The following is a 25,687-nucleotide window of genomic DNA, read 5'->3' on the forward strand; positions in this document are numbered from 1 at the left end:
AACAGGGCAGAGAGAGACAGGAAAGGTAAGTATTTAAACCCATTGTTTAATTCTGATTGGATAATTTCCATCCAGAACTAACAATCACACGTGGGAGATATCTATACCTCCCACTGTGATTGAGGCACTGTGCCTTTAACGCCGGGTCAGGTGGCTGACCCCAGCGTTTACAAAAATGGGCGGTCTCCCAGCGTGCAGCGTCATGCATGCTGCCGCTGGGGGACGAAGAGGAAGACGGGGGCAGCATCCGAGGCTGGGAGGATGCCGTTCGCCGAGCGTACGAGAAGGGGACCGCGGGCGGCTGAAGGGTGAGTGCCGCGAGCAGACTGCAGCCTCCCCTCGCAGCCGCCCGCGGGATCCTGACACTTACCTTTTTTTTTTTTATGTTTGGACAGAAGTTTATCTGCCTTATAACCCAGATAGTACAATTTCCTTTTTAGAAAGATTAGAGCTTTATTAGCCTTTATCATTAGTTGGTTATTAATACATTTTTCAGTCTCAGATATCCTAATTGACAGTTGAATTGACGGTGCTTGTTTATTTTGAAAATGTAAATCATCCAACATTATATATAATTCTGCTAAATTTATGAATTTCTCTTTATTTAATTTTTTTTTTCTTTGGCTGTTAGGTTTATGAGAGGGCCATGTATGACGCATTTACATGCGCACCAAATCACCAGGGCCGTTACTTCTTTCCCTCTATTTTCACTAAAAACCAAATCCATTAAATCTTTAATTTGATTCAAATTGTTCTCATTTTTGAGCACCCAGTCATTCAATTTTAATTCTGGTTGATATCTTTTAATGTGATCATCTAAGTCCATAATAATGATCATCGGATTATGGTCAGACCAAGAAGTCGTTGTAATAAATATAATTTTTATCCTCTTTGCCACTGGTCTATCCTCTAATATCAAATAAATGTTATAATATGAGTTAAAAGACTTAGAAAAACAAAAACAAATATTTTTCTTTAGAGTGGAAAATCTGCCAACAGTCTAACAAAGCAAAGAGCTTACCGTATATACTCGAGTATAAGCCGAGTTTTTCAGCACATTTTTTGTGCTGAAAAACCCCAACTCGGCTAATACTCGAGTCAATAGTCTGTATTATGGCAATTTACATTGCCATAATACAGACTGGGGGCTGTGGGGGCTGGCAGAGCTGTAACTTACCTCTCCTGCAGCTCCTGTCAGCTCTCTCCTCCTCCGCGCTGTCCGTTCAGCACCTCGGTCAGCTCCCAGTGTAAGTCTCGCGAGAGCCGCGGCTCTCGCGAGACTTAGAGTGTGAGCTGACAGAAGAGCTGAACTGACGGCGCGGAGGAGGAGGGAGCTGACAGGAGCTGCAGGACAGGTAACTTACAGCTCTGCCAGCCCCCACAGCCTTGTATCTTTCCTTCTTAAGGAAAAGAGAAACATACTCTTCAAAGCAGACCTCTGCTCGGGTTGCCATTTGTTAAATGGCAATTATTTGTATGTCTCTTGTTAGGGTAAGGAGCCAACAGAGACATTTTCGTACCCTTAGAATAATGGGTTTTTCTATGTTTTTAATGTATTTTGTTTGTTTGGTCGGTGGTGCAGTTGGAATTTTGGTGTTTTGGACTCAAGGCATGGGGACTCAGGGACTGGAAGACAATAGTACACAGGGACTATGGTTAGAAATGCTACAATTAATGTTCAGGGACTTAACTCTCTGTTTAAGAGATCTATCTTCTTAGAGTATTTAAGGAAGCAGAGAATTGATATCTGTGGGGTACAGGAAACTCATTGGAGAAAGATAGATAATACTAATCTAAAATCTAAAATTTACACAACGATCCTGTCCGCTTCCCTTGAACATAAAAATTGGTTTCTATATTTGTATCTAAAAAAATAAATTACAGAAATACCTGTACAGAACAAGATACAGAAGTGAGATGCATTATAGTAGTATGTGAGATTGATAATATTACATATACATTGCCCAACCTTTATGCTCCAAATCACTCTTAATTGCCATGTATAAGTAAGGTTTTAAAGAGAATAGAAATGGTTAAACAAGGATTTGTGAAGATTCTTGGTGACTTTAACCCCTTAAGGACACAACTTCTGGAATAAAAGGGAATCATGACGGAATATTTCCATCATGTGTCCTTAAGGGTTTAATTCTGTATTCGATCCATTATTTGATAAAAAAAGAAATCACTATGGGCCAGATAAGAGATAAATGAATATTAAGACGTGCTGTCAAATTCAGACAGTTAATTCAAAATTATTCCTTTTTAGATATCTGGCGCATTTTTCATCCAACAGATTTAGATTTTACATGTTTTTCCAAATCTTATTATGCATATTCTCATACTGATTTTATTTTGGGTGATGTTAAATTAACTCATCAAACAAAAACAACAAAAAAAAATGAAATTTTATGGTCAGACCACAACGCAGTTATCATAGAAGTTAGAGATTATTTTGAAATTCTGAGACCGGAATGGAGATGAAATAATTTTATTCTCTCTAATCCAGACAAAATAGAATTTAGTAGAAAACAGACTGAATATTATTTTAAAGAAAATCAGACTGAAGAGACCTCCTGCTTAAGGGCATACAAAATATATATTTGTATCTGCTTTTATATGCTTAAGGGCAATATCGTCCCAATATTAAAATCTGGAAAGAACCCAGAGAGAATAGACAGCTATCACCCAATCTCTATATTAAATGAAGATATTAGGCTTTATGCAGGAATACTGACCGATAGAATAAAGGGGGTTATTGGCCATCTGACACATAAAGACCAGTTGGGGTTCATCCCAGGATGACTTTCGACTAACCATACAAGAAATATGAATGGGATATTGGAACAGGCTAGAGATGAGTGCATACTCATGTTGACCCTTTCATTGGATGCAGAGAAGGCCTTTGACAGGGTCAAATGGGCCTTTCTGAGGGAATCCTTGACATCTTTTGGATTCTCCAGAGGGATACTTGGAGCTATTATGGCACTATACAGAGGCCCACAAGGTAGAGTTGTGGGTCCTGGTATTAAATCCATTTGGTTTGGGATCACAAACGGCACTCACCAGGGCTGCCCATTATCACCGATACATATTCTAATCTGATTTGTACATATATTTTGAAGGTCCGTATGATTTTGAAAGGGCTCATGAACTCAGCTTTTCCAAATTCAGGAGGCTAGGTAGGGGTTAACCCACTGAACACTGCAAGCCCAGTAGGCCGGACAAAGCTGGGGTTAACCTACCAACAAGATTGCATCTGAGATCATTCTTGGCAATTGAAAGACTTATCATATTCATGACATATATTATGTCTAAGTTCTGACTACTAATTTAAACAACAAAATTGATTCACTTTTTTGATGACAAAAAATTGCCTTAAGCCCAATCTACTCTCCTTTAAAGTTTTCACAGGATCATAGATGTTAAAACTTCAGATTCTAATACTAAACAAATATGTATTTTAATATACATATTCTAAATGATTTATACATATATCTAGAAGGTCAGTATGATTTTGAAAAAAATAAGTGTTTACAAATTCGGGAGGCTAGGTAAGGGTTAACTCACTGAAAACTGCAAGCCCAGTATGTATGGCAAAGCTGTGGTTAACCTACCAATTAGATTGCATCTGAGATCATTCTTGGCAATTGAAAACCACTCCCGCCGATGCTGATTGGCTGTATGACGTAATTAAGAGGTGTGCCCTACCCCTATATATTGCCGTGAGATTAGGACCAACCTCATTGCTCTTGAGAAAGGCACATTTGAGAGCCGAACTGATTAAGGGACTCCAATTTATTTTGCTTTCATGTAGCTTTCTTTATTCACTATTAGTTTAGATGCTGGGGGGGGGGACTGCCACAAAGCAGTAAGGCTGGTGGAGGAGGTAGATTAGTGTCGGTTATCTAGCAAGCTAGCTTAAGCAACGTTACTGGCATATTTCCACGCTAGACCTCATTACTCCCTATTCCCCTCCCGTTCCCCTGACTATCACTGTGGCAGCTATATACTAGACTGCTATTAAGGGGACTGCCACAAGGCAGTAAGTAGGGTGGAGGAGGTGGATTGGTGCAGGTTATCTAGCAAACAAGCAACGTTATTGGACATTTTCCCACGCTAGAACTTTTTGCTCCCTATTCCCCTCCTGGTTCCCTGTCTATTTCTGTGGCAGTTGTATATGAGATACAAATGCAGTATAACTTTGATATCTTATCTGGTATATATATATATATTTTATCCCCGGCATTTATTCTAAATTTATACTAGATTGCATATTTTTAGGAGTCGTCTTGTCATGTTAAATAGTACTTATGGATTTATAATCTGGCTTACAACTGGTTAAGCGCTATCTCATTTACTATTTTCTATTATAGCACCAAATATAGTGTAGGAATTCATAAGGAAACAAGTACTGAACTAAAAGTATAGCTTAAGTAGAGATTTTTTTTTTCTTATCAGTTTGGCTATTTTGACCCTAAATTTGAAATCCACTTTGAATTCTCACTTTAGTGAATAACCTTGGTAATGTTCCAAATGGGATGATACAAATTTGGTCATGGCTTCACTCAGAGGCGGCTCTCTAATTAGGCGATTTAGGCGGCCGCCTAAGGCCTCGCGCAGTCAGGGGCCTCGCGGCCGCCTAAATCGCCTGAGGGCAGACTGACATGTCGGGTTCTCGGTCTATGACCGAGGACCCGACACAGGAGGGGGCCCGGCGGCTTGCTCATGGTGCCGCCGGGTGCGAGGCCCCTCCTGTCAGGCCGCCTGGGGAGAGAGCCTGCCTCAGTCTGCAGCTCCGCCGGGTGTGAGCTGCAGACTGAGGTCTCGCGATCTCCAGCCAATCAGAACGTTGCCGCGGGACTTTCCCCATGTGGTCTGCAGCTCTGCATCCGGCGGAGCTGCAGACCGGAAAGCCCACTGGACCACCAGGGAGCCATCCAGGACACTGGACCACCAGGGACAGATTGACCCCACCGGACCACCAGGGAAAAAGGTACATTTTGACCCCCCTCACCCGGTCATCCCACATGTCACCCCCCACCCCATCTCACCCTGTCACACCCCCACCCCATCTCACCCTGTCACACCCCCACCCCATCTCACCCTGTCACCCCATCTCACCCTGTCACCACCCCTCACCCCATCTCACCCTGTCACCACCCCTCACCCCATCTCACCCTGTCACCCCCCTCACCCCATCTCACCCTGTCACCCCCCTCACCCTGTCACCCCCCTCACCCCATCTCACCCTGTCACACCCTGTCACCCCATCTCACCCTGTCACCCCATCTCACCCTGTCACCCCATCTCACCCTGTCACCCCATCTCACCCTGTCACCCCCCTCACCCTGTCACCCCCCTCACCCCGTCGCCACCCCATCTCACCCTGTCGCCCCCCCTCACCCCATCTCACCCTGTCGCCCCCCCTCACCCCATGTCACCCCCCTCACCCTGCCACCCCACTTCTCACCACCTTCTCACCCTGCCACCCCACCCTGTCACCCCCCTCACCCTGCCACTTCACCCTGTCACCCCTCTCTCACACTGCTACCCCACCTGTCACCCCGTCACCCTGCCACGCCACCTGTCACCCCATCTCACCCTGCCACCCCACCTGTCACCCCCTTTCACCCTGTCACCCCCCTCTCACGCTGCCACCCCACCTGTCAGTCCCTGCCACCCCACCTGTCAGTCCCTGCCACCCCACCTGCCACCCCACCTCTCACCCTGCCACCCCACCTCTCACCCTGCCACCCCACGTGTCACCCCCTCTCACCCCACCTCTCACCCTGTAACCCTGTCACCCCACCTCTTACTCTGTCACCCACCCTGTCACCCCCCCACACACTGTCACCCCCCCACACACTGTCACCCCCCCACACACTGTCACCCCCCCTCACCATGTCACCCTCTCTCACCATGTCACCCCCTCTCACCCTGCCACCCCCTCACCCTTCCTCCCCTCTCACCCCACATCTGACCCTGTCACTCACCCTGCCACCCCACCTGTCACCCTGCCACCCCACCAGTCACCCCCTATTACTGTCGCCCCCTCTCACCCTGTTACCCCCTCTCACCCTGCCACCCCACCTGTCACCCCCCTCACTCTGCCTCCCCTCTCACCCCACATCTGACCCTGTCCCTTACCCTGCCACCCCACCTGTCACCCCTCTCACCCTGCCACCTCACCTGTCACCCCCTCTCACTCTGCCACCTCACCTGTCACCCCACCTCTTACTCTGTCACCCACCCTGTGACCCCCCACACTATGTCACCCACCTTACTCTGTCAACTTACCCTGTCACTTCCCACACACCATCACCCCACCTCACACTGTCACCCTCTCTCACCCCACATCTGACCCTGTCACTCACCCTACCACCCCCTCTCACCCTGCCACCTCACCTGTCACCCCCTATGTCATTTTCCCACACACTCTGTCACCTCTCTCCACACACACTATTGCTCCCTCTAAACACACGGGCACCACTCTGCGCACTCTGGCACCCTCCTGCTCTTTTACACTCACCCTGCCACAGTTACTCCTTTACTCACCCTGTCACCCCCTAAAGGCAATCATTCTACACAGTACACACTGTCATAAAACATAGCGTCGCCATGAACTTAATGCCAAAGGCCAGTACACAAACATACACATGCTCAGGGAAACATACATACATATACAAAGATACTCACTGCCAGACACACACTCTCAGGTACACACAGGTAAATGCACAATGCAACTATGTATACAAAGACTAGTTCTCTATATCCAGTACTGCAAGCTTCCTTTCAATATATCTACAGCTTCTTATATACACACACACAAGTCAACTGCAATTTTTTTCCAATAATGGTGTTAGTGGGGGCCTCATGTATGAATTTCGCCTAAGGCCTCGCCAAGTCTAGAGCCGCCACTGGCTTCACTAATCTGCTAAATGCCTTTTCTCAACATTTAAAGTTTCCCACTGAGATTATGTATCAAAGCCTGGGTTCCTCTAGATCTCATTTCAGGTTCTGAACCCAATCTACTCTCCTTTAAAGTTTTCACAGGATCATAGATGTTAAAACTTCAGATTCTAATACTAAACAAATATGTATTTTAATATACATATTCTAAATGATTTATACATATATCTAGAAGGTCAGTATGATTTTGAAAAAAATAAGTGTTTACAAATTCGGGAGGCTAGGTAAGGGTTAACTCACTGAAAACTGCAAGCCCAGTATGTATGGCAAAGCTGTGGTTAACCTACCAATTAGATTGCATCTGAGATCATTCTTGGCAATTGAAAACCACTCCCGCCGATGCTGATTGGCTGTATGACGTAATTAAGAGGCGTGCCCTACCCCTATATATTGCCGTGAGATTAGGACCAACCTCATTGCTCTTGAGAAAGGCACATTTGAGAGCCGAACTGATTAAGGGACTCCAATTTATTTTGCTTTCATGTAGCTTTCTTTATTCACTATTAGTTTAGATGCTGGGGGGGACTGCCACAAGCAGTAAGGCTGGTGGAGGAGGTAGATTAGTGTCGGTTATCTAGCAAGCTAGCTTAAGCAACGTTACTGGCATATTTCCACGCTAGACCTCATTACTCCCTATTCCCCCCCCGTTCCCCTGACTATCACTGTGGCAGCTATATACTAGACTGCTATTAAGGGGACTGCCACAAAGCAGTAAGTAGGGTGGAGGAGGTGGATTGGTGCAGGTTATCTAGCAAACAAGCAACGTTATTGGACATTTTCCCACGCTAGAACTTTTTGCTCCCTATTCCCCTCCTGGTTCCCTGTCTATTTCTGTGGCAGTTGTATATGAGATACAAATGCAGTATAACTTTGATATCTTATCTGGTATATATATATATTTTATCCCTGGCATTTATTCTAAATTTATACTAGATTGCATATTTTTTAGGAGTCGTCTTGTCATGTTAAATAGTACTTATGGATTTATAATCTGGCTTACAACTGGTTAAGCGCTATCTCATTTACTATTTTCTATTATAGCACCAAATATAGTGTAGGAATTCATAAGGAAACAGATACTATTAAGTGACACTGTTTAACGCTGTCTTTGTATCAAACAGCCAGTAGGATAACTTTTGGTTACAATCATTTCATGATACAATCTACTTCCAAGCTTTGAAATATATTGCAACTAGTGTTTTCACTACCTTATGTACATCCTTAAAAGCAATTGATTCCCTTTTTAATCACTTTTGTTTTTCACTGTGTGTAACACTATCACAATTAAGTGTTTATTTGTGGTTCATTTAAATTTTTTGTGGCACTACTATACGTCATTGCCATCTAATACAGTTTTCTTTTTTTCAATTTTGCTACACATGGGACCTGAATATCTATACTGGTAACATTGTGAGACCTGGTACCAGTTCTTTGTCTGAGACCAGTTCTCATTTTTTTCAAAGTTTCAAAATCATTAATAGTTCAACAATTTTTTCCAGTTTGGCTTCTATTTAAAAAAATAAAAAAAATAATTGGTATTAAAAAGTAAATAATCCCAGGTATACATTTAATTATATTATCAAATCTAATGATAGATAAAAACCTGAAACTCTGGACCCATAGGGGTATGGAAAAGATATCCAACTTTTTGAGGGGAAACAACTTTAAATCTTTTGAACAACTTCAAATTTAATACAGTTTACCATTTACTGAATGGTTTAATTATATAAGGATAATACCTTTTTTGAAAACCCATCTGAGATTCAATTCTCTGGAACCCCCAGTCAAGATCTTGACAGACAACACATATAAATATAAAGAAAATGTAATAACTCTCTTATAACATTGTATAAAACTTGCCATTGTTTAAATATACATGAAGTTCTTTATAAGATATTAAAGAGATGGTATAGAACTCCAAAAAAAATAGCAAAAACTTTATTCCATAGCCTCCTCCAATTGTTGGAAATGTTTCGAGTCAATAGCAGATTTTAAACATATCTGGTGGGACTGTCCGACAATCAGACATCTCTGCAATACGACAAATTTATATTAGTCAACTTTATTAGAAAAGAGGTTCAACCTAACCCTGAATTTGGCCCTGTTACCAAACAACTGTTTGTCTATGTATGTCTTTTGTTTGTATGTAATAATAAAAAATAAAAATAAAAAATAAAGATAAAATATTCTGTGGAAACAGTACAACAGAATCAGACAAATAAATAAAATTAAATGTCCATAAAATAAATAGCACAACACGATTCGACCTGCCTGGTCTTCATCAAGGTTCATAATGTGTGTGTTCAGTGTTTTGGTTTTATTCCGTCCGACAGGAAATCAAATTTTGCATCACATATTAGCAGCCCTAATCTCCCGGATCGTATAGTACAGATGGCTGTGTCTTTCCATCGATCGGCAATGACGTATTTCCACAGACATATAGAAAGAATCCCAGGCACTCACTGTGATTGTTCTTCAAGCAGGTTTATTGCAACGTTTCAACCTCAATGAGGTCTTTTTCAAGCTAACACCACTGTGACAAACTTGAGCTTATATACACACACAAATTAATGAACAGATAATCCATCAATTAGATGATCAATTACAAGATTTCATTAAACAAACATATGTTAAAAATAATTCAATTAATAGATCAATTTAATTCAATCTATTAATTTAATTTTTTGGGTTTTTTTTGCTGACCCTTGCCCAGTAGCACCCTGTGTTTAAATTGATGTGATTGAGTGCGACCCTATCTCCTTTTTTCAGTATTTCCACAGACGTCATAATGCAGTTGCATCTGACATCGGCAACATTCGCCAATATCGGCGAATCTAGATACATGGATATCAAGTTCTTGAAGGCCAATTCGCCATCTTTAAAAGTTCAAATTATGCAATATAACTAAATACTACTCCTGGCAAATAAAAAAAAAAATAATTTTGCAATATTGCATTATACATATAAACGGAAGTTATATAATTAATTAATTATATTGAGTAAATTTAATACATCCCCAACTATAAGTGGATAAGATAGCATAGTACATAAATTCCTAAAAATGAATAAAATAACATATTTATATATATATATATATATATATATATATATATATATATATATATATATATATATATATATATATATATATGTATTAACCATTTGTACTACAGATGTATAAACATTCCAAACATAAAATAGCAGCAATACTTGTAAGACTTAAAATCTTGGAGAGATAGATAAAAATGTAAATACACATAAAACTTAAATATTTAATTAAAAAATAAATATTAAAAATATAAAATGTGATTACTAACTCTACATGAACTCTCATCTGAAAGTCTATGATTAACCCATTTGAGAACAGAGTATCTAAATTAAAAACTTAATTTCACATTTACTCAAAGTGGATTTTATATCCCCCCCCCCCCCCCCCCTTACCTCCAGTGTTTACTAATCATTCCTGTAGGGTCTTTACTGTGACGGTCTAAAAAGTGCAAAGAGACATTATGTTTCTTATACCCTCTTTTAATGTTATATATATGCTCGCTTTATGTTATAAGTGGATTCATTGGAGATAAGCATAGGAGAAGTTTTGTCGCAAATATGTGAAAGGCAGAAAAAAATTATGATACATGGAACCAAGAACTACTAACAATTGTTCTAGCACTTTGGGAAAGGAGGCACTTGCTCGAAGGTTCTAATAATCCTATAATCATTTTAGCTCCCCACAAAAATCTGACTTTTTAGGCGAGGCTACAAGGTTGTCATTCAGACAAGCTAGATGGTATCTATTCCTTTTCAGGTTTAACTACATGATAATGTACAGACTAGGGACCTGTAATACTAAAGCGGATTCCTTATCTTCCTTTCTTTCATGACACTAAAGCAGCAGGTGTGCCTAAAAACATATCCACTCTTTTTTTTTGTGTATTTTGGTGACCCAAGGCAAAGAATTGAGGATACTATATTGTACCAATAAAGCCAAATTTGGAATCAATTTGAGTGATTCCAAAAGGGCAGACTGGTAAAGTTCAAATTGTGCAGAAAGGAAATGAGTAAGGTTGAGTGAAGGGTGTCACATCCTGCCCCATTCTGCACAGATGTCTGTCATTGGCTTCTGGTATCCAGTACTCTTTTTACAATTCTTGTTTAGTTTTTCTTGGTTTTTCTGTTTTTTTATTTTATGTCTGGTTTTCTTTATGCTGAATTTTCTGGGTTCATTCCTTTATTCTAATTACCAAAAAGAACGCGCTAAATTAATCTGTAAATACAAAGAAACAAATAATGGCGCAGACCATCTGATAATAGTAATATGGGGAAAAGGAGTTGTATGAAAAAAACTCACATGTCCCAGAGCCCTATCACCCCTGGCTCTGGGTTTGAAATGCTCCTTGGGAGAGGGGATATTCCCACACTGCAGGGTAATCCAGAGGATATGTCCACTGATGATTCTGTTGTGCTGTGTATAAAAGGAAGAAGGGCAGGACCCCCAATTGAATAATATCACAATTAGGTTTATTGTACAAAATAGGTTAAAAACCCTTACTTTGGATGTGGTGGGTATGAACTCGCAGAGTCACCCACATAAAAGCATAAAACATATATACTCGAAAACGCTTCCTGGTTGTAGTCCGGTCACGTGATCGCTTCCGGGTCCACCCTCCAATGACGTCCGTGTGACGCGTTTCGCCCGCCTCCACAGGCTTCTTCCGACCTGTCGTCTGTAGTGTGATTGATCATCTTTCAGTGTGGGGAAAATATGCAGTTAGCTTTTACCAACTTTATCTGCTGTGGTAGAAGGCCCTGCAAGACTCAGTCATTTGTAAAACCACTATAATGAAAGGCATTTGAGAGGCAGCAGCAGGAGTAATTTAATTGGAAAACAATTGATGACCTACTCACCTGTTTTATTGTTTGAAAATTACCTTTTTTCCAATCAAATGACTTATACTGCTGCTAGGGTAGAGTATGTTTTTTAACTGAAGGATGGTCACCAGAGCTACAGACTGGGTGTTTGTAGAACCTTCCAATGGTGGAAGGGGTAAGTGGGCGGTCAATTGTCCACGCATGTTTTCCTTACATTTTTTGGATAAATTCCCTGTATGGAACTTTAAATGAGTTCTGCTCCCTATTTTCCATGAAGTCAAGATTGTAATGTTCCATCACTTTCTATTGTTTTATATATATATATATATATATATATATATATATATATATATATATATATATATATATATATATATATATATATATATATAAATTTATTTTCAATCCAGACACATGATAATCTAATTTTATCAACTCCAAATATCCGATATTGCATAGCCATGTCAGCAGAGTCATAGTCTCCCTTTTTTTTTGCTGTTCTGATTGTCTGCAGGTCATCACTATTATTTGGGACATGTTTTAATGTCATCCCAACAGAAGGCAAATTCATGTACTCCTGTTGTAAAATACATTTTTTTTTTATCATAACAGATTTTGGGGTGCAGCCCCTCCATGGCATTGTGGGATGCCACGAGCCTAGAGGAAGCTCCTGCTCTGGAAGAAAGGTTAGTAAGTCCTTTATTTTACACATTTTTTTTGTGAACTAATCTAAATAGGGACAGGGGTACTATAGCATCAGGAACACAGGTATTTATTCCTAGTGCCTGAGTGTTCCTTTAAAGTCTACAACTGAAATCCCAGTGTCTTTATAGCCTGCATCTACTTAACTGTTTCATTCTACCACAATCTAACTTGAAACCTGTCAAAGCAAGATAAATAAATGTAAACATTGAGCACGTAAAATGCATACAATTCACTAAAAATAATGATACATTTGGAGTCTGTTATTTTGAAAGCTTGAGTAAAAAGTAGAAAAAGGATCAAAATAAATAGTCTTTGTTTACTGCAAAAATAATTTATTTGTACTCTTAAACTGGAAGCAGGGGTTTTCTTGAGACGGGTCTAGATGATGCAAATGTGAAGGATTATTTACTAAAGTGATAATTTACAGTGAAATCTAAGTAAAGTTCAGATTTAAGTCACAAGTACTGAACTAAAAGTATAGCTTAAGTAGAGATTTTTTTTTTCTTATCAGTTTGGCTATTTTGACCCTAAATTTGAAATCAACTTTGAATTCTCACTTTAGTGAATAACCTTGGTAATGTTCCAAATGGGATGATACAAATTTGGTCATGGCTTCACTAATCTGCTAAATGCCTTTTCTCAACATTTAAAGTTTCCCACTGAGATTATGTATCAAAGCCTGGGTTCCTCTAGATCTCATTTCAGGTTCTGAACCCATGAAATTAAAAAAAAAATACTTTGAATTCACTTTGAACTCCTGACAATTCTCACTTTAGTGAAAATTGCTGTTAGTGTGTCAGGATCTCTTTGCTGTTTTAAACAGCAGCCCTTCCTTTTTCTGTGTCTGAGTTTTCAGCTGATTTTAACCCCTTAAGGACCAAACTTCTGGAATAAAAGGGAATCATGACATGTCACACGTGTCATGTGTCCTTAAGGGGTTAAAAATCAGCTCCTTCAGTAATGTTGCCATGGTTACTCACCTGATAATAGTAACCAACCCTGCTGCTAATCAGGGCAGGCTATTTAAGCAGCAAATCCCAGTACCTCCTTGCCCTTGTGTGGTTTCCTGTTCCCAGAAGACTCCTTGTTCCTGTGTGTTCCTGACTCTGGCCTTGTTCCTGACTCCGCTGCTCTCCGTTCTCCTGATCCTGGCTCATCTGACTACCCGCATTGGTGCCTGACCCCTGCTTGCCTCCTGGACTTTGCTTTTGGTTATTACTTTATTTTCTATTTATTAATAAAGGTGTTTTTGCATCTAGTTCTGTCTCTGTCTGGTTTCTGGTACCTAACATAGTGTTAATATATGTAGAAACATTTTTAAAGGGTAAGCTTGTAAGATTGTTAGTATAGATTTGTAAATTTGACCGTGCAAAGTGTTAGACTGTTCTGTAAATTGTGTAAACAATGGTCCTTTAAAGATTTTTTTTTTAAATGCGACACCAGAATTCCAATCAAAGTTCAAGTACACTTTCTACTTTCCTAAGAATAGGATGCACTTGTTCCAATATCAAAAGATTTTTACATAAATCACATGAACTGAATGCTATCTACATATCCATTGGACTTCGTCGATGAAATTTGTACCGTACTTTCAGTTACAAAAAAGGACATCACTTTTAATTGAATGAAAAATGTTAATTTGTTCTATCCATTATTCAAAACCTGATGGAGCAAATGCTTCCAACAGTGTTACAATGTTCTTGCTGTGGACTGTATATCAATCAAAATGTAGAAATGCTGTGTGGAATATCTGTAATGCTTGATTCTGTCATTGCACATCTACGGTAAGTCAAAAGACTCAGAAACTCCAAACCAAGACTTTGTTTTTGTAATGGAGCTTAATAAGAAACATTCCAACAAAGAATATATTTAACTAAGAACAAAACACAGCTGCCAATTATTTTCATAGACCTGGAGAATATATAGAAAACAATAGGGTAGACTTTCAAAAGCTGCCTCGCAGATATAGCACACTCACACATACACACACACACACACACATACAAATGATGTCTCATATATTTAATAGTAATCAGATTTGTCTGGCTTTTCAAAGTCTTGACTCACATAGAAGGAGCATTTTTAATCCCAATATTCAAGTTTTCTACTCTTTTTATACATGAAATTCAAACATTTTAAAAGGTATATAGGTTTTTGGTAGAGATTTTTCCTTAAAGGGACACTATAGTCACCAGAACAACTACAGTGTAATGTAGTTGTTCTGTTGAGTATAGTCAGTACCTGCCGGCTTTTTGCAGTAAACACTGTCTTTATAGAGAAAAGGCAGTATTTATGTTACAGCCTAGGAATACCTCCACTGGCTACTCATCAGATGGCTACTATGGGTGCTTCCTGGGGCAGTGCTGCACATTATTTATTTATAAAATATTTTACCAGGAAAGATACATTGAGATTTCTCTCGTTTTCAAGTACGTCCTGGGGAACTTTCCTCAGAGAGATGCATTGATTCAATGCAGCTATATGAGGAGATGCTGATTGGCCAGGGCTGTGTTTGGCTTGTGCTGGCTCTGACCCTGATCTGGATCATTGACAAGCTCAGCCAATCCAATGCTTTCCTATGGGCTAGATTGTGTTTTTAACACTATAGGTTCAGGAATACATGTTTGTGTTCCTGACCCTATAGTGTTCCTTTAAAAGAAAAATGTATTATTTGGCATAACAGTTTAACAGTGGACAAGAACTGGCACACTGTGACACTTGCCCAAATTATGTTATCTCACAAAATTATAACTGGAGCAGTGGTGGAGCCAGAATTACTTACAATGACAAATGAATGCGTTCAGAAAAAATATATATATATTTACTTTTATAATTCTCCCCCTGTGAAATGATCCATGCATCCGATGGGTCAGCTTTAAGTTTTACGTTCAGTTCGTAGTTAACATGATTAGTCCAATATCTTAAAAGGTAGATGTATGTTGACATATGAAGATTGGACAATATCTGTAAATTCTGCATATAAGGGGGGTAAATAAAAAAAACAAAGACTCCAAACAACTGTGACACACCATGGCATAGACTCCACAAGACCTCTCAAAGTGTCCTGTGGTATCTGGCACCAAGACACTTGAAGCAGATCCTTTGAGTCTTGCAAGTTGTGATGTGAGACCTCCATGAACCATATTTGTTGTTATAGCACTTCCCACATATGTTCAATTTAATTGAGATCTAAGGAATTTGGAGATCAAGGCAACACCATAAACTATTTGCTTTATTCTTCAAAACATTTGTAAACAATGTTTGTAGTTTGGCAGGGTAGAACACCATGGAAATATTGTACGTGTTCTGTAACAATCTCTAGGTAGTTGTTACATGTCACTATAACATCCACATAAATGCCAGGACCCAAGGTTTTCCAGTCAGCAATCATTGCCCAGAGCATAATACTGCCTCTGTTGGCCTGCCTTCTTCCCACAGTGCATACAGCTGCCATCTCTTCCCCAGGTAAATGACGCACATGCACCTGGCCATCCATTCACCTGGTCTAAAAGAAAACATGATTCATCAGGCCAGGCAACCTTCTTCCATTGCTCTATGGTCAAGTTATGATGCTCACATTCCCAGTGAAGGCACATTTATCAGTAGACAGGGGTCATCATAAACTTTCTGACCAGTATTAACATCTCTCAAGACTTGCCCTTTTGGAGATGCTATGGCCCAGTCATCTAGTCACTGATACTTGGCCCTTGTCAAAGTCGCTCAGTTCTTTTCACTTGCCATAGATAGATAGATAGATAGATAGATAGATAGATAGAAAAAAAATGATGTATAAGTGTATATATAATGGCATTTGTATATTTGTATAAAGTTTACTTTAAGAGTCAGTATTTATTCTGAATTGGTTTTCAGTAACCTGATGATATGTGCGATGTTTTCTCAACTTAAGAAGTTTTTTTCTTTACTAATTGTTTAAAGGTACAGTACATTCTCTATTGGTTCAATAATGTATTGGACGTAATATCTCATACAGACTAGAGAAGGCATACTTTTCACGTTTTGTTTTTGGGCCAAGAATATCTGGAAAAGCTGATGTAGCAAGAGCTAGATTATTTTAAGGCAGATTTAGATATTCAGTTCTGCTAACTAGAGGGCAAAAGTTAAATACATATTTTATGGAAATATGTTACAGAATCTGCTGTTTAAGCTAAACTGTCCTTAAGTTTATAGAATAGTATGCTAATGCCATCAGGACTATCAAGATTATTCACTTAGTATGAATGGCCCCATACCCAATGGGGCAAAACCATTTGTATGAACTATTCCGACTGCAAAATCCAGACATTGTTAATGGAATTCAGCAATGTCCAGATTTGTAAAAAGGCCTAAATTTGGTCCGAACACTGCTGACGGTGAAATCAGAATCAAAAGCTAAGAATACAGAGTGTTTGAAGAATTATTTGGTAGTTGTTGCTCTTTTGACAGCCTCAATAACTAAATCAAGTATAAACCTTTTTATTTTCATGTATTTTACAGTATGAAATCTACCCAAAAAGCCTCATTTAAACTCTATTTATGATTACCAGAATGTAGAGGAACAAATCTAGCTTCCAGAAGCCACTAGTCACTCATAAAATGAATGAAAATTTGCTGAAAATGTAAGCTGTCCGTCTGCTTTCAAATAGTCCAGGAAGTGTTACTGGGTTATACCATGCTTAAAGTCAGGGAAGGGGAGGAGTAAATGTACTCTACCATTTCACTTTCAGAATTACATTAGCAGTCCAGAGATTGTTAGATTGCTATAGCAGTTTTAAATACCTTTATTTTAAAAATATATAATTTAACTGTATTTACTGTATGTGAGCATTATACTCAAATGCAGTCATTCTTTTTGCATTCTGTTGCCATTTTCAGTCAGTTGCACTGCTAATAATGCCTTCAGGCTCCTTACAGATAGATACTTATAAGCAAAGTTTTTGAATATTTTTATTTATATATTTTTGTTACATCTAATGTATGTGAGAAAAATTGCATTTTTGTTTTATACTAAGTTTTCAGAACCTGTGTGAAATAGTGCAAGACAAAGAGCCTTATATTCTGTCTAAAGGTGGTAATTTCCCAAATAGGGTAAAAATATAAATTGTGTACATTTACATATTTTTATTTCTCAAGTTTGTCTGCAAAGCAATGTCTACACAAAACTGCTGTGCTATGACATGTTTCTATGCTGGCTATTCATCCCTTACTTCAAATACATATTATGATAATATTTTTTTCAATAAAACTGTGATTTTTAGTGTAGGGGTTAATCTCTCAATTAAATATAAATACAATAACAAAAAGTTGATAAGAGTGAACAGTTAATAAATATGTTATCCACTATGAAAGCCATAAAAATGTGTTCTTGCAGATGAATCTGAAATGAAAGAACAAATACAATTCAAAACATTATTGACCTATTTGGCATAAAATATTAAAACAGCGGGATTCACAATAGTAACAATATAAAATCAAGACAATGAACATAGAATCCAGATGCTTGAATTTTCAAATAATCTTATAGGCTTAAATGTAAAATCAAACTGTTTACACAGTGCTAAAATAACATGTAAAATGACTGCTACAGGACCAATATACTTAAAATATATGTGTTCGTTATTGATGATTATTGGTGTGGCAATAAGAGAAGAGGAAAGAGTGCAAAAAATGTCTCTTAATGCAGATAAATCTCCAAGAAAAAAGGAGGGCCTAATCCTAAAAAGTCAATGAAAGAAACAGCGATAATTTAGATAATAAAATAATCCCCAACAAAGAGTATCCAATTAGAGAAACCCTGAATTAAAATGAAATATATTTAGTCCAATATAAGAGTGCTTGTGCTTACAGGTGTGAATAAATAAAATGAAAGATTTGAGCTTGTAGGGGTAACCAATAATTCTACAGCATGTAAGGGGGACTAAATTTATTTATCCACTCACTTAAGTGGTATAATCACAGTAATATTCTAAGAAATAGACCCGTGCAATTCGTTTCGGGCCGTATATGAATTCGGATGAATTTCGGGCAATTCGGACATTTGGGTACTTTCGAATGTCCGAATAGCTGAAGTGCCAAATTTCCAAAGTGCCGAATTACCGAGGTCCCGAAGTTCCGAAATTACCGAAGTGCCAAAGTTCTGAAGTTGCCGAAGTTCTGAAGTTGCCGAAGTACCGAAGTGCCGAATTTGGCGAAGTTCCGAAGCAAAGTATTGCCTGAGTACTAATATACTTACCCAGTGGAAGAAGAAGAATGTTACACTGTATACAATTTTAAATAAAAAGTATACAAACATAGCCAGGATTCAGCTGTAAGCATTTGCAACACTTACAACAATCAAGTAACATACATTCATATAAAATGTAAGTTACTTGGCCAGTCAGTGTAATGACAGGAATGAATAAGTAGATAACTCCCTAATTCCCACGGTATTAGGGAGCTATCTACTGAAAGGCTGAAAGACCTGAATTGGTATTTCAGCCAAATTTACTAATACTAAGTAAAGATTACTTAGTATTAGTAAATTATGCCCCTACTCGCTATACCGTGAGTAGGGGCATGTCTATTAAACAGTGAGCAGCCTGGTGGATTAGGTAACCAATCAGAGTGTTATGAGTCAAATTACACAGCGTGGGAAAATTCCAAAGAACTTTCCCACACTGTGTAAAATGACACAGAGCACTCTGATTGGTGGATTTCAAATCAACCAATTAGAGTGCTGTGACAGGTAAATGCAGAGACTTACCTGTCAGTCTCTTCTTCATTTACCTGTCAGAACACTCTGATTGGATGGCTTAAACTCACCAATCAGAGTGCTCTGAGCCTAATTGCAGGGTGGGGCAAGGCTTTATAAGCCTTCCCCTGCCCTGCAGAGCTCAGCCTGCATGGAGCCTTCACCGGGTGAAGAAGGATAAAAAAATTTAGCACTCGTTTTTTTTTTTTTGTTTTGTTTTTTAAGTGCGTTGGTTATTATGTTTTTTTATTTGGCCTTTTTTGGGGCTAAAAAAAGATTTTAGAAGAAAGAAAACATCAAATGGTAAGTTTTTTTTCAGGTACTTAGTTAAATGATTTTTCCTCATTATTTTTAGGGTGAGGGGGTAGGTAGGGGTTAATTTTTTTGGGGAGGGTGGTGACTAGGCATTTGGGGACCCCTAGTCACCCGGGGGAGGGGGGTTATTTTTTTATTTAGGGTCCCCACCCACCGCTCAGGGGTGGGGGCCGGGGGAGAGGACATTAGGTTCCCCCCTAATTAGTATTTTAGGGCCCCCACCCACCGCTCAGAGGTGGGGGCCAGGGGGAAGACATTAGGTCCTCCCCTCTCATTCTAATTTAGGGCCTCCACTCAGGGGTGGGGGCCAGGGGGGAGGACATTAGGTCCCCCCAATTAGTATTTAGGGCCCCCACCCACCATTCATGGGCGGGGGCCAGGGGGGAGGACATTAGTTCCCCCCCTCATTCTAGTTTAGGGCCCCCACCCACCACTCAGGGGTGGGGGAGGGGGGAGGACAAAGTGCCAAATTGCCGAGGTCCCGAAGTTTCGAAATTACCGAATTTCTGAAGTGTCGAAATGTGTCGAAGTTCCGAAGTAGCCGATGTTCCGAAGTGTCGAAGTGCCGAATTTCGTAATGCCGAAACGAAAATTTTTACCATGCACAAGCCTACTAAGAAAACACATGTACACACAATACTAATAAATTAAAAATAAACTTTATTACATAATGAATATAATAATAATCACAATTCACCTGCATACTCCAGTGATAGTACCATTTGTATACCAAAAATCGTTATGCATGTAATGCATCCATATACACAGTATTAGCAATAACCATAGTTATTTCATATAGATACAGTAAAAGAGACTAAATAAATTGTTATTAAAGGAAAATCAAATATGATCTAAAGAAACAAAAAAAATAGTAACAAATAGCTGTACAAAGTTACTTTACCTAATCTGTAATCAGGGGACACTACAAAGACCAACGTTTCGGCACAGCAGGTCTTTGTCAAGGGTGATTAGGTGTGATTGTGTAAAGTAGCTTTGTACAGGAATGTGTTACTATTTTTAGCTGTGTTTCTCTTGATCATATGATTTTGCTTTAATAACAATTTGTGTCTTTTTTTGTACTATATCTATATGAAATACCTATATAGTTATTGCTAATTCTATGCATATGGATGCATTACATGAATAATGATTTTTAATTTACAAATTGTACTATTTGTGTGTGTATATATATTTATGGGTGAGGAAGAAATGAGTTTGATTCCCAACAAAGGGAAAGGACTTCATGTGTGTCCGGGGGCGACCAGACCAGGGGGTAACCCTTGCACAAATGTATGAAAATAGAGAAGTAGACCTGATGGGTCAGAAAAAATAGGCGCCCCCTAGTGGAAATCCATGCATATATACAGAGGATAAAACATAACCTTTAATGAATGCTGTATAAGAAGGTATAATGTACCTACAATAGGATCGCAAATAAGCGAAAAAAGAAAAAGAAATAATGAAAAAAATGGGAGGATATAATTGAGAGAACACGTTGGATGGGGTAAAGTGTCCTAAAATAGGTTCCCTAGAGGACACTTAAATTGTCCCCCCAACGTGTATAATCACTCTCAGGTGCACTGGTAACTCAATGCAATTACACTATATAGAACCCTTCAATCGGTACCCAAAAATTGAAACCCAAAAATCGGGATCACAGAGGGTATACAGAGTAGCAAAAAACTAGCATACTCAGGAGGGAACTGTAGCAACAGGAAATAACAAAACGAGGTTCGTATATCATGTAATCGAACACTGTCCAGGATATATACAATGTAGCTGAGACAGCGATCTGATTATTGGAGCATAGCCTCAGGGGGCCAGGGGAATAGAACTGTGGGAGAGAGAGCAAACTGTGATGAACAGAATTCCCCACCCATACCCATGCGTCCCTTCCCTCTTGCTGCCTCTAATGCGACTAGCTCAAAATTCCAAATATCTAGTGTAACTCGTAGAATCACCTAAGTTGCTAACTGATCATTGCCGAGAGCAGTGACACCGGATACCTTCCCTGCCTGCCTGACACGTGTTTCGGCGCCACTATCTGCTCCTTCTTCGGAGGCTAACCAAAAGGTATGCGAGCTCAGGGGGCTCCTTAAATAGCCCATAATCTGTGGGCGTGTACTGTGTGTCCGCGCCAAAATGGCCGGATTCAGACAAGCCCCTCCCCTTCACGTCGTGCTGAGTTGGGATTGGGTTATGCTAATGGGGTAACCGAGACCTGATTAACCCCTCGAGTGCCAGTGTCATGTTATAGAAGAATTAGTCCGTGATATGTGGAATCATTGGACATAGAGGTGGCACACAAGTATGGGTGACCCCAGGATTCAGCACAGCTATGTATAAAGTAGCTGCTGTTGCTGCAGGCAATCATCCCCATGTGTCAGCGTTAAGAGAGGGGAAGGCAAGTGTAACTCAAATAGAGAACTATTTTAGCCCAGGTCTATTACTGGCTAATGCGAGCAAAAAATGTGGCATTGGAACAAGGACAGTGGTCGCTCAAACGGAGCATCCACTGAAGTAAACCGCCAAGTCTGTCTAAGGGGGCTGATGATAGTCTATTGAGTTCATAAATATCTATCCCTCTTTACCGGTACAAATAAGGGATAAATCCACACGTGAAAGGGGGGGGGTTTGCTTGCCATGTATAGGTGTATGTGTACGGGGTTAAGCTGGACCCCCGATGCTAAAAGGGCATACCAAATGAAAATAACAATAACAAAAATATATACAGTCATAATGAAGAATAAAAAGAATGTATGTACATATATGGTATAATCGTATGCTGATTAACTTGGTGTGGTTATTTATCAATAAAGGGGGTAAACGTGAATCCCTCTTTTAGTCCATTGGGGGCCAAAGTTTTGAATCTATAGATCTAACGCCTGTAAACAGCAAATTAGGCTAGGATGGGAAATTTCATCTATCCAAAATTACCTTAACAAATCTATGATCCCCAGGGGACTTAGAATACAGGTTATGCCTAGTATGCAGATGGAAGATACTGCACTCCTAAAAGAATGGGAGGAAGCAGCTAATTTATGCTCCCGTACCTTTATGAATATCATCTGTAAGTTTGAGAGTCAAAGATTGGAACAGATTAACATCAATGTTAAAGAAGCAGTTGAGGCTGTACAAAATAATAAGGATGATCCATCCTTTGACTCACAAGAACTGAAACTCCAGCATAACTTAAATAAATATAAGGATACCATTAAAAATCGTAAACACAAAAAATTCATCAGGGACAACTTGGACTATAAAAATGGGAGGGTGTACAGGAAGTTCAATAGAAAAGTTGTACGCACAGACTCAGACCAATACTCGACATCGGAGTACGAAACCTCCGACACGGATACTGATAGTTCAAATACAAGTCCAGAGGGCCCTACATAGCGATAGAATGGACCTCCTCCAAGACAAATTGACTCCCAATGAGCAAACGCCGATCCGCTGTATTGCGAATTTCGATTCAGGCTGGGATCAGGCAAAAAAGATACTAGGGAGGTTCTGGCCACTCATATCACAAGATCCCCACTTCAAAGGAGCAGTCACCCCCTATGTATCCCTTACAGCAAGGCGAGGGAAAAACCTAAAGGAGACACTAGTGCCAAGCCAATTATCCTCTAGAAAAGCTGGGTTCAACTGGCTATCTTTACAGGGCACGTATAAATGTGGCAAATGTGTGGCGTGTAGCTACATTTGCAAAGACTCCAAACATCTCAAGGATTCGTGCGATCAAGTAGCCTGCAGTGTTAAGCAATTTTTTAACTGCGGCACCAAAGGTATAGTGTACCTCTTGATTTGTACGTGCGGTCTCAGGTATGTGGGTAAAACAATTCGCCCCTTCAAAAGACGCATCATGGAGCATATACACTCTGTAAGAAATCTGAGGGATACACCTGTGGCAAGACACATAAGAAACCAACACTCTGGTGACTCCAAGGGTGTGAGGTTTGCAGGGATTGAAAAGGTGACTGTAGGTCATAGAGATGGGGACCTGGATCACATCTTGCTTAAAAGAGAGTGTTTCTGGATCTATAGATTCAAAACTTTGGCCCCCAATGGACTAAATGAGGGATTCACATTTACCCCCTTTATTGATAAATAACCACACCAAGTTAATCAGCATATGATTATACCATATATGTACATACATTCTTTTTATTCTTCATTATGACTGTATATATTTTTGTTATTGTTATTTTCATTTGGTATGCCCTTTTAGCATCGGGGGTCCAGCTTAACCCCGTACACATACACCTATACATGGCAAGCAAACCACCACCCCCCCCCCTTTCACGTGTGGATTTATCCCTTATTTGTAACGGTAAAGAGGGATAGATATTTATGAACTCAATAGACTATCATCAGCCCCCTTAGACAGACTTGGCGGTTTACTTCAGTGGATGCTCCATTTGAGCGACCACTGTCCTTGTTCCAATGCCACATTTTTTGCTCGCATTAGCCAGTAATAGACCTGGGCTAAAATAGTTCTCTATTTGAGTTACACTTGCCTTCCCCTCTCTTAACGCTGACACATGGGGATGATTGCCTGCAGCAACAGCAGCTACTTTATACATAGCTGTGCTGAATCCTGGGGTCACCCATACTTGTGTGCCACCTCTATGTCCAATGATTCCACATATCACGGACTAATTCTTCTATAACATGACACTGGCACTCGAGGGGTTAATCAGGTCTCGGTTACCCCATTAGCATAACCCAATCCCAACTCAGCACGACGTGAAGGGGAGCGGCTTGTCTGAATCCGGCCATTTTGGCGCGGACACACAGTACACGCCCACAGATTATGGGCTATTTAAGGAGCCCCCTGAGCTCGCATACCTTTTGGTTAGCCTCCGAAGAAGGCGCAGATAGTGGTGCCGAAACACGTGTCAGGCAGGCAGGGAAGGTATCCGGTGTCACTGCTCTCGGCAATGATCAGTTAGCAACTTAGGTGATTCTACGAGTTACACTAGATATTTGGAATTTTGAGCTAGTCGCATTAGAGGCAGCAAGAGGGAAGGGACGCATGGGTATTGGTGGGGAATTCTGTTCATCACAGTTTGCTCTCTCTCCCACAGTTCTATTCCCCTGGCCCCCTGAGGCTATGCTCCAATAATCAGATCGCTGTCTCAGCTACATTGTATATATCCTGGACAGTGTTCGATTACATGATATACGAACCTCGTTTTGTTATTTCCTGTTGCTACAGTTCCCTCCTGAGTATGCTAGTTTTTTCTACTCTGTATACCCTCTGTGATCCCGATTTTTTGGGTTTCAATTTTTGGGTACCGATTGAAGGGTTCTATATAGTGTAATTGCATTGAGTTACCAGTGCACCTGAGAGTGATTATACACGTTGGGGGGACAATTTAAGTGTCCTCTAGGGAACCTATTTTAGGACACTTTACCCCATCCAACGTGTTCTCTCAATTATATCCTCCCATTTTTTTCATTATTTCTTTTTCTTTTTTCGCTTATTTGCGATCCTATTGTAGGTACATTATACCTTTTTATACAGCATTTATTAAAGGTTATGTTTTATCCTCTGTATATATGCATGGATTTCCACTAGGGGGCGCCCTATTTTTTACATATATTTATGGATTGTGATTATTTTATATGTATTGATTATGTAATAAAGTTTTTATATATTAATAATAGGAGTGCTGGTGTTTTCTTAGTATATTGCAAGGAAAATATGTATACCTGGATAAACAACACACATATTAATACCAATTAATTCAATATATTTATTGGTGTGAGATGAAAAGGATTATGCTAACTTAATTGCCTATATTGAGATATTACTTTATTAAAGAATGTGTGCCAGGAACATCTCAACTAAGCTGTTTATTTGACAGGGTCAGCATTGGCTTAGCATCAAAGATTATTCCATTGATATGTGGATTTCAACCTTAATACATGTTATTAATTGTGTTATTTATTTCAGAATAATAGATACATTGTTAATTAAATACATTGAATTAATTAGTATTGATATCTGTGTTGTCTATCGAGGTGTACACAATGTCCTTATCTTTACTTTTGATTTATACACAAGTGTAAGCACAAGCACTTTCTAATATAGGACTA

The sequence above is a fragment of the Pelobates fuscus genome, chromosome 5 (genome assembly GCF_036172605.1).
Source record: "Pelobates fuscus isolate aPelFus1 chromosome 5, aPelFus1.pri, whole genome shotgun sequence".
In the NCBI taxonomy this organism is placed as follows: Eukaryota; Metazoa; Chordata; class Amphibia; order Anura; family Pelobatidae; genus Pelobates; species Pelobates fuscus.